The sequence below is a fragment of the Desmodus rotundus genome, chromosome 12 (assembly GCF_022682495.2).
Source record: "Desmodus rotundus isolate HL8 chromosome 12, HLdesRot8A.1, whole genome shotgun sequence".
NCBI classification, from domain to species: Eukaryota; Metazoa; Chordata; class Mammalia; order Chiroptera; family Phyllostomidae; genus Desmodus; species Desmodus rotundus.
The window spans coordinates 67,123,035-67,135,592 of record NC_071398.1 but is presented as its reverse complement, the minus strand read 5'-3'; the positions used below and the strand labels follow the sequence as shown (position 1 = coordinate 67,135,592).

The 12,558-nt window shown below is 38.6% G+C and overlaps 1 non-coding gene across 1 annotated transcript; it reads right to left on the bottom strand.

The window, feature by feature from the left end:
• Positions 1-369: 369 nt before the first annotated feature.
• Positions 370-475, bottom strand: LOC112314099 (U6 spliceosomal RNA). Its single transcript, XR_002975767.2, has one exon. It is a non-coding gene; the product is annotated as a U6 spliceosomal RNA (small nuclear RNA).
• Between the last annotated feature and the right edge of the window lie 12,083 nt (positions 476-12,558).

The following is a 12,558-nucleotide window of genomic DNA, read 5'->3' as shown; positions in this document are numbered from 1 at the left end:
TTCTTTGGGACTCTGGGCTTCCTGGGCATCTATTTCCTTCAACAGATTGGGGAAGTTTTCCTTCATTATTTGTTCAAATAAGTTTTCAATTTCTTGCTCTTCCTCTTCTCCTTCTGGCTCCCTTATAATTCGAATATTGGAACGTTTCAGGTTATCCCAGAGAATCCTCAGCCTCTCTTCATTTTTTTGGATTCTTGTTTCTTTGTTCTGATCCAGTTGGATGTTTATTTCTTCCTTTTGTTCCAAATCGTTGCTTTGAATCCTGGTTTCCTTCTTGTCACTTTTTGGTTCCCTGAATATTTTGCTTTATTTCATTTTGGGTCTCTTTCATTTGTCTTTCATTTTTTGACCAAGCTCAAACAGTTCTGAAAAAATACGGAACGTTTCAGAATCTGCGTGCTGTCCTTGCACAGGGGCCATGCGAATCTTCTCTGTATCGTTCCAGTTTTAGTGTATGTGCTGCCTAAGCCAGCACAAATTTTAACTCTTTATGCTCTCTTTCAAGGTGTCATGTTAGAGTACCCCTGATCTGTAATCTCCTCTTCTCCCATCCTTTCTCTTAGCTAATTTTAGGCAAATCTTCCAACTACCCTTCACCATCCTAATCCTGCTTTTAACTCTTCCATCCCTTCACTTTCCCATTGCCTGGACTGATTCATTTTTCCATTTTTTCTTCCAAGCAACTCCTGAGTTACACTCCACAAAGAGAGCAACTCTGTGAGCCATACACAAGAAGCTTATATGACTTTCATGGTGTCACCCTCCACGAGTGTGCAGAGGAGTGAGGACATCCATATGTTTGCATTCCTGAAGGTCTCATGTGACCTGTAGGGTTCAATAGGGCAACAAAGTACTCTTGCTGAACACTGGTCTGGAGTGATAGCATTTTAAAGATATGCGTCCAAGTGACAGAGTATGTCAACAACCAACTTGATTTCCACTTGAACATGTAGTAAGGGAAGGATGCCTTCATTCTACTGGAAGCAAAGTGCAGGCTCAATAGAAATATAATACACACTAGTTAGTTCCTCTTTGCATCCAATGTTTGCTTAGTTTTCATGTATTATACTGATGTTTATGCATTTTTTTATTTTGCTAATTCCCTAAAAGACAAGAACTATGGCTGTTTGCTTACTTTGTTCTTTCCCAACACAGGGTCATAGATGGATGGCTAGACAGATAGAGAGAGAGACAGACAAAGTGTTTTACCGATGATGGTCTTCGACTGAATGATCCTCTCTTATTGTAGTGTTTACTATTGCTTATGTTTGCCCACCATCTTTTGTTTCTGATTTCTGTAAATACATTGCAAATTTAATTTATTCAACAAACATTTTGGCTAAGGGTCTTAAAACTAAATCCTGCCTTTGGCCACTGTCTCTTTCCTGTGAGTTCTCTCAGGGACAAACACAGAAGACATATGGAGCTACTCCTAACCTCATAAGGGTATACAGCCACCTGAGTGGCTTATGTGCTTGGGCATCATCTAGCAAAGTGAAGCATCGCCAGTTCAATTCTCAGTCAAGGCACATGCCTGGGTTGTAGGCTTGGTTCCTGGTTGGGGTGTGCACAAGAGGCAACCAATTGACATTTCTCTCTCGCATCTATGTTTCTCTCCCTCTCTTTCTCCTTCCCTTCCCCTCTCTCTAAAAAAAAAATAAATAAATAAAATCTTTTTAAAAAGGGTATATACAGAGAGGACAGAAGTATTAAGTGTGGATTTGTGAACCAGAAGCCATGAATCCCATGGTGACAATTCCAATGTGTTTTTGTATGACCCTAACCCAAAACCATTTACGTTCACTGTGACTCTCCTACTTGGTGCTTCTCACCATCCTCATACAAAAGGAAAAGAAGGAGACAAGTTCTTTAAACTCATTGGGTCTCAACGGAGATAATGATAGCACCTATCCCATAGGGACATTGTGAAAATTGAATGAGTTAATATATGTAAAGTGCTTAAATTACTATGTTGTTTACAGTAAGTGCCAAATAAGTAAGTGTGTGTTGTTATTATTATCTGAAGTGCCTCCTAGTAAATGGTAAGTATCAAACAAAGCAATATATTTAATGGTCAAGTGTTTTTTACCTTTGAAAAGAGGCCTCTGGCAATTGACTTACAATTTGAAAGAAAGTGCAGATCTCTTAATGGTTTAGGATGAAAGTCCTTTTTATTTGTTATGGCCAATATTATAGAAATGTTGGGAATATTTTCTAGAAATTTTTGCCTAATGAGTACAAATTGCAGTAAGTGTAACAGCAGTTGAAAACATTAACCATAGTAACGATGCAGGAGACAATCTTAAAAAATGAACCGTGGAAAACTCGTATTGCGATAACTTAAACACAGCCAGTCTCTGGAGTTGAATTATTGTCACACAGGAAACCTGTGGAGGTACTTTTTGAAAGAATACAGTTATTACCATAAATTATTTTTAAATGACCAGTGGAAAACTTAGTATAGGATGGGGAAGAAAAAGTGTGTAACACTCTTACACCAGTATATGCAGAACAGTTTTCTTTAAGTAGAATTGCTCTGTGCTCTTGATACAGAGTGGACTGGTGTCCTCTTCTGCGTCTCTTTAATCCTGCTCCACTTTGGTTTTGGGAGAGCCGACAAACTACGTATCCAAAGATGGAGAGACAGTGTGCAATGCCAAGCGGGGGCAGAGAAAAAGTCGGTAACAGACATGCCCCAGGCACCGTAAGGTTAGTGAATATGAACTGCAAATTTGTCTCTTAATTTCCTAAAGGAAGGAGGTCTGGGTAGATATGAAACTGTCACTGGGCAACCTGAGCATTCCTTCTTGCAGCTGAATTTTAGGGAATCGCTGTGGTAAGATGAAAAATGTACTCACTTTTGAGGCAGAATGCATACACTTCTGTCCTGGTTCTGTCTGTGAGTGGAGGTGTAACCATGGATACAGCCATTCCTGTCCCAGGTGGGTTCCCCAGAAGCAAACTCTGAGACATGTATTCAGGTACAAGTGACATATTACAATGGTGCTCCTTGGATAAGGCCAGAAAGGAGTTGGAAGAGCAGGATAGGAAAAGGGGAAAAGCCAAGCATGGATCTAAAGTCAGGAGAAGTCCCTGTCTCAGCCTGACCCCCAGGAATCTGGGGTTGAACCTCACTGAAGAGTTTGCCTAGAGGCTTTGCCCCTGCATTTTATACCCTCATAGCAGGTGGTTCTTGGCTGTCCTGGGTTGGGTTGGGGGACTGGGTAGTGAGGAACGTAATCAGTCTCCTCTGGCTCTCTGTAAAAGGCAAGGGCTCCAGGGTCCAAGAACAGTTCCCTAGAGTCCCAAGGACAAACTGTTAACTACTAAGCCAAATGAAATCACTCTAGTGGGGCGGCAGCCGGGTCTGCCCCAAGTCTCTCCCTGGGGCCTCAGAACTCCATCTATATCATCAGGTGTTAGGACCTGATGATCTCTTAGGTAGCATGATTGTGTGATTATAAATTCTGCAGCTCTAAGATTACTTTTTAACTATTTTGGGAATACTATTTAAATTGCCTCATAATTATGCAGTTTTAACAAAATGAAAAAGAATTATAGTCCAGCAGAAAAGCAAAGGTGATGCCATGAACTGGCCAGATCGCTATTGGCCAGCATGGAAAGGCCATTCTTATGTTATGGAGGATAACATAGCATCTTATCTCATATGCTTGTGAGCACTACCTGATATATTGTCTATATACAACTTACCACGTGCCTAGCCACACAATTTACAAAAGCCAAGTGCTGGAAGCAACCTAAGTGCCCATCAGTAAATGAGTGGATCAAAAAACTATGGTACATTTACACAATAGAATACTACACAGCAGAGAGAAAGAAGGAGCTCCTTCCCTTTGTGACAGCATGGATGGATCTGGAAATTATTATGCTAAATGAAATAAGCCAGGAGGTGAAAGGCAAATACAAATGCTCCCATCTATAAGTGCAACCTAATCAACAAAACAAACAAGCAGGCAAAATATGTCTAGTGTATTGAAATAAAGAACAAACTGACAGTAACCAGAGGGAAGAGGGGAGGGGATAATGGGAGAAAGAAGGGGAAGGGTCATCAAGAAACATGTATAAAGGACACATGGACAAACCAAAGGGGGGTAGGATTGAGGGTGGGAGGTTGGGGTGGGTGGGGCAGGGGAAAGTGGTGGTGGGAAAATGGAGACAACTGCACTTGAACAACAATAAATAAATAAAAAGATAAAACCATGAAATAAAATAAATGGCTTACATAAAGTACTATGAAAAGCTTAAAGTCAATATATTAGTTGTTTCACTAAATAGAAACAGACTGAATCTCTTTATTAAAAGATAGAGGCAATCTGCCCTGGATGGGTGGCTCAGTTGGTTAGAGTATCAGCCGGATGTGTCAAAGTTGCAGGTCTGATCCCCGGTCAGGGCACATACAGGAAACGGCTAATAAATGCAGGAATAAGTGGGACAAGAACTCTATGTCTGTCTATCTGTCTTTCTCTCTCTCTTCCCCCTCTCTCCCCCTTTCCCTTCCTCTCTTTCTTTAAAATTGATTTAAAAAAAGAGATGTTTAGGTTAAGAAAAAAAATAACAAGAGAAAAAAGCAAACAAACTATAACCAGAGACATTGAAATTAAGAAAATGTAACAATAGCCAGAGGGGAGTGGGGAGGGCATAGTGGGCAGAGGGGTTTACAGGAGCTACTATAAAGGACACATGGACAAAATCAAGGGGGAGGGTAGAGATGGGGGAGGGAGGTGGGATTGGCTGGGGTGGGGTGCAGGGATGGGGAGAAAATGCAGACAATTGTAACTGAATAACAATAAAAATTAAAAAAAATAAACAAAACCTATTACAAGTTATAGGTTTTGTAACAAACAACTTAAAGTAATAAAGAAGTTTTAAAATGAAAGAGTAAAGACATGAGGTACATGAAAATAAAAAGAAGCATGAGTGACACTATTAATAGCATACACGATAAGTTAAAAGCAACAGGATAAGAAGAGACATACATAATGTTAAAAAGTGCAGTTTTTGAGCGTGTATAACAATTTAAAAAATCCATGTGCATTAAACCAGGTAGGGGCTAAATATGCAAAGCAAAATAAAATACAAGACAATTTTGTTTTGTTTGCAGTCTGCACTCAATCCACTGAGCTACACCAGCCAGGGCTAAAATACAAGAACATTTTGAAAACTTAAACTTGTAGTGATATATATTTCTACCTTATTTTACAACTGATGAATCTAGTTGTCAAAAATTACCAAGGACACAGAAGACTCCAATCACATCATTGCACACACACACAATTCAATTTAACAGACAGTGTTGCATCCAGGAATTTGAGATGAGAGCATATCTCCGTATATGTTGGTGATTCTCCAACTTTTTGGTGTCAGTGCCCCTTTACATTCTTAAGTATTACTATGGTCCCCAAATAGCTTTTGTGTATAAGACTTAGAACAAACTGGTTATATGTGGGCATATATAGCTATATATTAGAACATGTGGGTAATAATATTTCTATATTTATCATATCAGTCATTAAAACAGATAATTAAAAATATTCATTAATTTATTTTAAATAGTAACTCATTACTTGTTAACAAATATTTTATAAAAATACATATATTTTAAAAAACAAAACATAGCAAAGAATGACAGTGTTCTGCATTTTCCAAGTCGTTTTAATATCTGGCTTAGTAGAAGAAAAATGTATTCTCATATTGTGCTTCTGCAGTAAATCTGTAATGTGTTGATTTTAGTCGAGGTATGGGAGAAAAATCCAGCCTCATACATACAGCCTCATACGTAGCTGGCAAAGGAAGAGTGTTAACAGCCTTTTCAGATGATTGTGGATATTCTTTTTTACTACTGTATCAAAACTTGACAAGTGGCATGTTCTTAAATGTTAGTTGCAATGTGGAATCTGAACTGTATCAATAAACCTTTCATACTCAGTTACACTAACATCCACTGATCCCTTCTTGTGTATTTTGAAGGACCTTTCATCCAGGTATGGTTTTGTAATGTCGCGCATTATTAATCTGGAAAATATTGGTTCATTAAGGTGCAGGTCTTCCAGATGTTGACAAAATCATTTTACATTGTCAGAAAACTAGATCCATTACTATCATCCATGATTTCATCAGAAAATCCTTAAGGATTAAGAAGGGGATCCAGCTCAAAATTCTATTTTTGTTTAAAAGTTGTATTTTATCTTTAGCAGGAAACGTTGTCAATTCTTTTCCTGGGTGTGTATGAGTGTGTGTGCTAGCTCAGCTCCCATCTCAACCACACAGGTGATGTTCCTCCAGGCAATCGTCTCACCTTCACAGGTAGCAGAAATATTTTTGTGCATTTTGTCACGCAGAATATTGAAAAGATGTGCTCATGGGTTAAGTTTTTTAAAATTAATTGTTTCTGCTGCTCCATCAGGATATTGGTAAGTGAAACAAGCGTTTTTGTTTTATTGCAGGTGAGCTGTCAGGGAATGTGACTACCAGCAGAGCTCAGTGCTCTGCCTTGATTTGTGCCAGACAAGTTCACTCACCATTTCTTTTGCACATTAGTGCAAATGCCAACAAAATGGAAAATGCAAATAATGTCTTAGTGTTATCATGAAAACAGTTTTTACCTGTGGTCTTCTTAAGAGGCTCCTAGGAACTCCTGGAGATTATAAGACCATATTTTGGGAACTGATTATTCTATGTATTATATATGATAAATAAATCAATATACACATATACACAATACACAGATACTACACATATACACATATATATAATACATGCTATTTATATCAGGGACTTTATTTCATTTCATCCTGTTGCTCTGCCATTTCCAGGGCACCATCATTACATGGTCTCCGCTGAGATTCCACAGTTTCCCTCTGGTACAAAGGGGAAATGAAACCTAGAAGAGGCATGCCCACTTCTTAAGGCCCGGGCCCGGATGTTTGTAATGTAACCCAGAAGTGAAATTCTAGACGGTACTGACCTCATGGGGGGGAGGGGGGCAAAAGTCACAGAAATATGAGCGTGTGCTGAGCTACCGCCTTATTGAGAAGGAGATACAGAGAGTGATAAATTTGAGGAACATTACATTAGAATCTAGGGTTGAAGACGATCTCTGCAAAAGTAAACAGAATGTAATAAAGTTTAAATCATTAGGAAAACAAACGTTCACTTCATTAGAAAGCAATGAAGAGAAAGAACAAGACCAAGTCTGGGATATAGAATATGTAAAATGAGATAGTGGTACTAGAATAGTAATTGCAATGAATTTATATATTCAACAGGCTAAACTCAATGATTAAAAGATAGAGACTCTTAGTTTGAATTGAAAATCTCAAAAAAAAATCACTCAATGTCCAAAAGATAGAACTTAAAAAGATATAGAAACTGAAAAACAAAATAAAACAAGAATAAGAAATAACAGAGGAGTATTAATCAAAAGAAGAAAGTGTTCTCCATCTTCATAAGTGATGAACAGTGAAAAAATTACAATGATGAAAGAAGTCACATTCTAATAAAAATAATAATAAAAGAAGATATAATAATTATGAATATTTATATCTCATACTATAACCTCAAAATATATAATGCAACAATTGGGAGAAATATATGAATCAATTGTTATAGTTTTAGACTTATTACACAATTCTTTTGGAGTGAGGTAGGAAAAAAATACCCAAGATATGGAAGCCCTGAGTGATACAATTAATATGCTCAAACTATTTGTTATTTACAGAACTCCAAGCAGCGCTGAATACCCATTTTGGTGCACTCATAGAATATTTACAAAACTTGACTATGTACATAGGAAGCCTCAATACATCCCAAAGAGTAAGTAATGATGGTAAAGTGAGCATAATAACTAACAGTTAAGGCCCTGACCAGTGTGGTTTACTTGGTTGGGTGTCAATTCACAACCGACAGATGTTTCCCTTCCTCCTTCTCTTCCCCTCTCTCTAAAAATAAATAAATAAAATTAAAAAAATTACTAACAGTTAAGTGCTTAGAATGTGTGAAGAACAGCTCTAAGTAATTTGAATCCCCCCCAAATCCTATGAAATGAATCCATTATTATTTCTACTTTACAATTCAAGAAACTAAGATGCACAAAAGCTAAGTAAATGAATTCACTCAACTGTAAAACGGCTCTGTACCATTATGCCATACTAATAATTTTATGTTAATGAATTTAGTAATATGGATTAAATGAAATCATTTCTGGAAAAATAGAAATGTTGAAATTTGTACAAGAAGAAATAGAGAACATGAGCAAACCAGTAATTATTTAAAAGATATAAATGGTTATCAGCATCATATAAACTATATTCATCCACTATTAATATATAACCCTAGAGTTAAGAATAGAATCATAAGGGAAATTGAAAGATATTTAGAACTTAACAAATTAACAGATTACATGTCAAAATTTGTGTGAAATGCTAAAGTAACTCTCATATGGAAAGGTGTAACTTTAATATATTTCTTAGAAAACAAGAAGCATTGCAAACCCATGCGCTACGTATTCAACTTGAGAATTTGGGAAAGGAGGAAGAAGGCAAAGCAGGAAGAGCTCAGAAAGAAGAGAAAATGTGCAGCAGTCAGAATTTGAGCAGGAAAACAGCCCCGCACTGAGTGGCATGATATAAGATCTTACAGAATTGTGGGAGAAGCTGGAGAGATGACCGGGGAAGACTGGAGGACGAGAGAAGTCTAACCAGGGACCACGAGAGGAACCGCGAGGTCTATGGAAGGCTGCCACTTGCATCTGCTGGGGGGATTCAATGAGTTGTAAGGTGTAAAAAGTGCTTAGGGCGAGACCTGGCACATAAAACAAAAACCATAATTTGTGTTATTCTATTCTATGTATAGCAGTAATTAGTCAGAAATAGAATTGGGGAAAATATGCTATTGAAATAACTCCATTATAACCAAGGTTAGAAAATACCTAGAAATAAATTTAACAAGAAAGGCACTTATGTGTAAAACTATAAAATTTTACTCAAGAACATAAATTATAATTTAAACCAGGTATCTGCAAACTTTTTCTGTAAAAGTCCAAATAGTGATCGTTTGGGGCTTGGTGGCACTTGTCTCCATAGCAAATCTCCAACTCTGCCTCTGCTCCGCAGCAGTCGGAGCATGAAAGCAGCTAGAGACAATGCATGAATGACTAGGCATGGCTAGATTTGGCCAATGGGCTGTAGCTTGCGGATCCATGACTTTAAAAAATGGAATGGCATAGCATATTCCTGGGTGAAAAAAACTGAAGACATACAAATGTCAGTTTTTCCAAAATAATGAATAAATGGATATTCTGAAAAGATAATTGCATAGGAATAGCTTAAAAATATTAGTGCAACTGAAGAAAAACATTTCTAGAAATGTTTTTCTGTTTCTTCCTTCCCTCCCTCTCTCTCCTCATTCATTTAGAAGAAAAATAAGGTCAAACACTTCTTTACTCTACGGATGTAATTTTCAAAATGAATTCAAAACTCTTAGAAGAAAGTTGTGGAGAGCATATATAACATCTAGGTTTGGGGTGAGAACTTCTAAACCAAGATAGAAAAGCTAGAAGCCATAAAAGGAAAGACTGATTTTTGGTTACATAACAACAAAGAATGTTTGTAGGGTATGAGATACCCAAGCAAGGTAAAGGAAAACAAGAGAGTGAGAATGACGTAATCTGCAACACACATGAGAGAGAAACAATATTTAAATACACGAAGTTCTTCCATACCCGTTCTAAAAAGACAACCCAATAAAAACGGGAAAAAGCATTTCAGAGGAATGAAAACTCGAAGGGCTGGTAAAAATATGAACATATGCTCTGCCTCAGTGGTGGAAACATCTCCCTGCAGACTGATGACACAAGGATGGCTATCGCAGTTCTCTTTGTAATAGAGGGAAAAGCAAACAGAGCAAATGTCTATCCATCTGAGAGTGGCTGACCATACTGTGATACATGCAGATGTAAATATTATGTGGAAATTAATAAGAATGAGTTAAGAGTCTCTAGTTTAACTGGAAGGATTTCTAAAGCCACAGAGAAAAGCAAGATGCAGAAGAAAATATATAATATGGTCAAATATTTTTATGAACTGAGTCTCCCCAATCTATGTACATAAGTGCATATATTTATATATGAATTATATGAGGTCAAAAATCTAAAGAACATTGATTACTTGGAGAGATGGGGATGGAGAGGGGGTGGAAGAAAGCAAGGCGCATGCACACACACGCAGTTTGTAGAGGAAAAAAGGGGCTCATAATTTTTAAAATCTCACTTATGTAAAATTTTATTTATATATCCAGAGGTGGCATTAAAAATATTTAACAACCGGTATGGCACAGGTACAGACCAATCAGAATGGACACTGGCTGGGACGTTGTGTGGGTGTGTGCTCAGTGAATATTGGCCCTGTTATTTCCCCACATACTCGTGCCTTTATTTCTGCGGGAGAGATTCCTAGGAGTTGGATTGCTGGGTCAAAGGGTATGTGTACTTCTAGTTTTAAAAGAAATCGCCAGATTGCTGTCCAAAAAAGACTGCAGCAATTCACATTTCTTCTGGTGATGTATGAGTACTCCCCCCGCCCCTCCCCCCTCCATCCCAACTGCAGTGGCGAACATATCAATCACAGGGCAGGGAAATATTCTAAGATAGGCAAGTATTCTGTCTCTCAGCTGGAAGCCTCAGCTGTTGAAAAGAGTGAAAGGAGCTTGTGGTTTTAAGGAAGGTCTCTGACAAGCTAATCTTAAACTCTGAATGCTGTGTGCTCAAGGTAGAGTGTCTACCAGCTGCTCCCGCCTTCCCCCATGCTAATCCCACCAGCTCCAATTTAGGTCTTGTCCCTTCTTCCTGGGTTGAGGTGATAATTTTATTGCAACGGATGTTCCTATCTTAGAGATATGTGGTGCCATTTAAAGCTTTTATCACTAAACCCAGAGGATTTGATTCCCTCAGCAAATGGACAACAGAATAACTTACTACTATTTTTAATGAGCCAAAGTTCAAATCAGAAAACTTGAATGACAAGGGCATTGCTGTGGGTAATGTGGACCCGTGGTCTCTCGTAAACTCATATGGAAGAAGGAAAGAAGAGAATGGTTTCTCCTTATGGGCTATAAATGTTTGTAATTCTTTGGTTAGGGTGTTGGCCCACTGAGCATGCAGAATGCTAAAGGTAGAGAGGGACAAGGCACAGGGAAGAGTTAAATATGATTAAATCTTCTGCATAGTTGAGGGATGAATAATGCTATTATTTATAAAGACTAATGGTGAAGAAGAGATATATTAAAGAAAAAGGGGGAAATTAAATTCAGTTTCGAACATTAAGTTTCATTAGCTAACAACATTTATTGAGATCCCAATATATCCTGGGCGCCGAGGGTTCACAGATAAATGACACAGTCCTCAGCTCTGAAGACAAAAAGGACCATTAAAGTCTTTCGCGTTTAGTTAAAAGTTAAATTCCAAGGATAATATAGGAGAACAGAAAAGAGATACCCAGCTCTAACTTAAGGTCCTGCTGGTAATGGTGATACCTGTGTTTATGCTGGGAATAGTGTGAAGCCAGTGAGATGTAAGGAGTGGCATTCCGGATGGAAGGGAAGCACGCACAGAGGCACGAAGGCAGGGTGAGTGCAACAGGTGTAGGAAAAGACAAGTGGTTAGGTATAGCTGGAATGTGAATGAATATGGCGCAGCGACAACAGGTTGAAAAGTGGGATCATGAAAGGCCTTCTAAGCCATGCTGAGGAACTGGGGTTTCACCCTGTAGCTGAGGCAGAGAATCTGATAAAGCAGGTGAGTGATGGCCAAATTTGTATTTAAAGTTGATCATGGTCCCCTGTAGGGAAGGTAGGTTTGAGGAAAAAGAGGTAGTAGGACTGGAGAGAGGGCACCCCACCTGTGGGGCTGCAAGCTTCTCAGCAAGATCCAATAAGCTCCTAAGGCAGGGTGGACTGTCCCCTGCCCCCGGGACACAGGGTGGTGCTCCTGCTTGCACCAGGGTCCTCATGAGACCTCTGGCTGTCCCAGACCGCCCACTGTAGTGTCCACCCTCCATTCTGTTCTCCTCGTTCCCCTTTCCACTCATGTTTCGATCTAGCAAAGCCTTGTTGGATATTAGAATAAGCAATCAATTTGATTGGCTGATGAATAAGTCACAGGCTCATTTTAAGAGGACCACCCTTAATTCTAAATTGGTGGCATTTGGGGTAAGGTTACTTAGTTAAAAGCATAATTTTTGGCTGTATGAGGGTGTTATTTACTCTGCATGCTGGCCACCTGCTCTGCCTTCTTATAAAACCAGCTTTGTGCTGCATACAGCATGGTCAGAGGTGAACAGTGAGATTTTTCTTCCCTACCTTTGACAGGGCCTCTGTATCAGTTTCTTTGGTTATAGAAACCAAAAGCAACTCTGGCTAACTTAAGCAAAATTTAAGTTGAGGGAGAGGTAGGGTGGATTTCTTGGAAAGAAATGTGGGTTCACAGAATCAAAGGAAAATGTGAGCAACCAGGTTGGCGAAGTAAGTGGCTCCAGGGATCTTTGA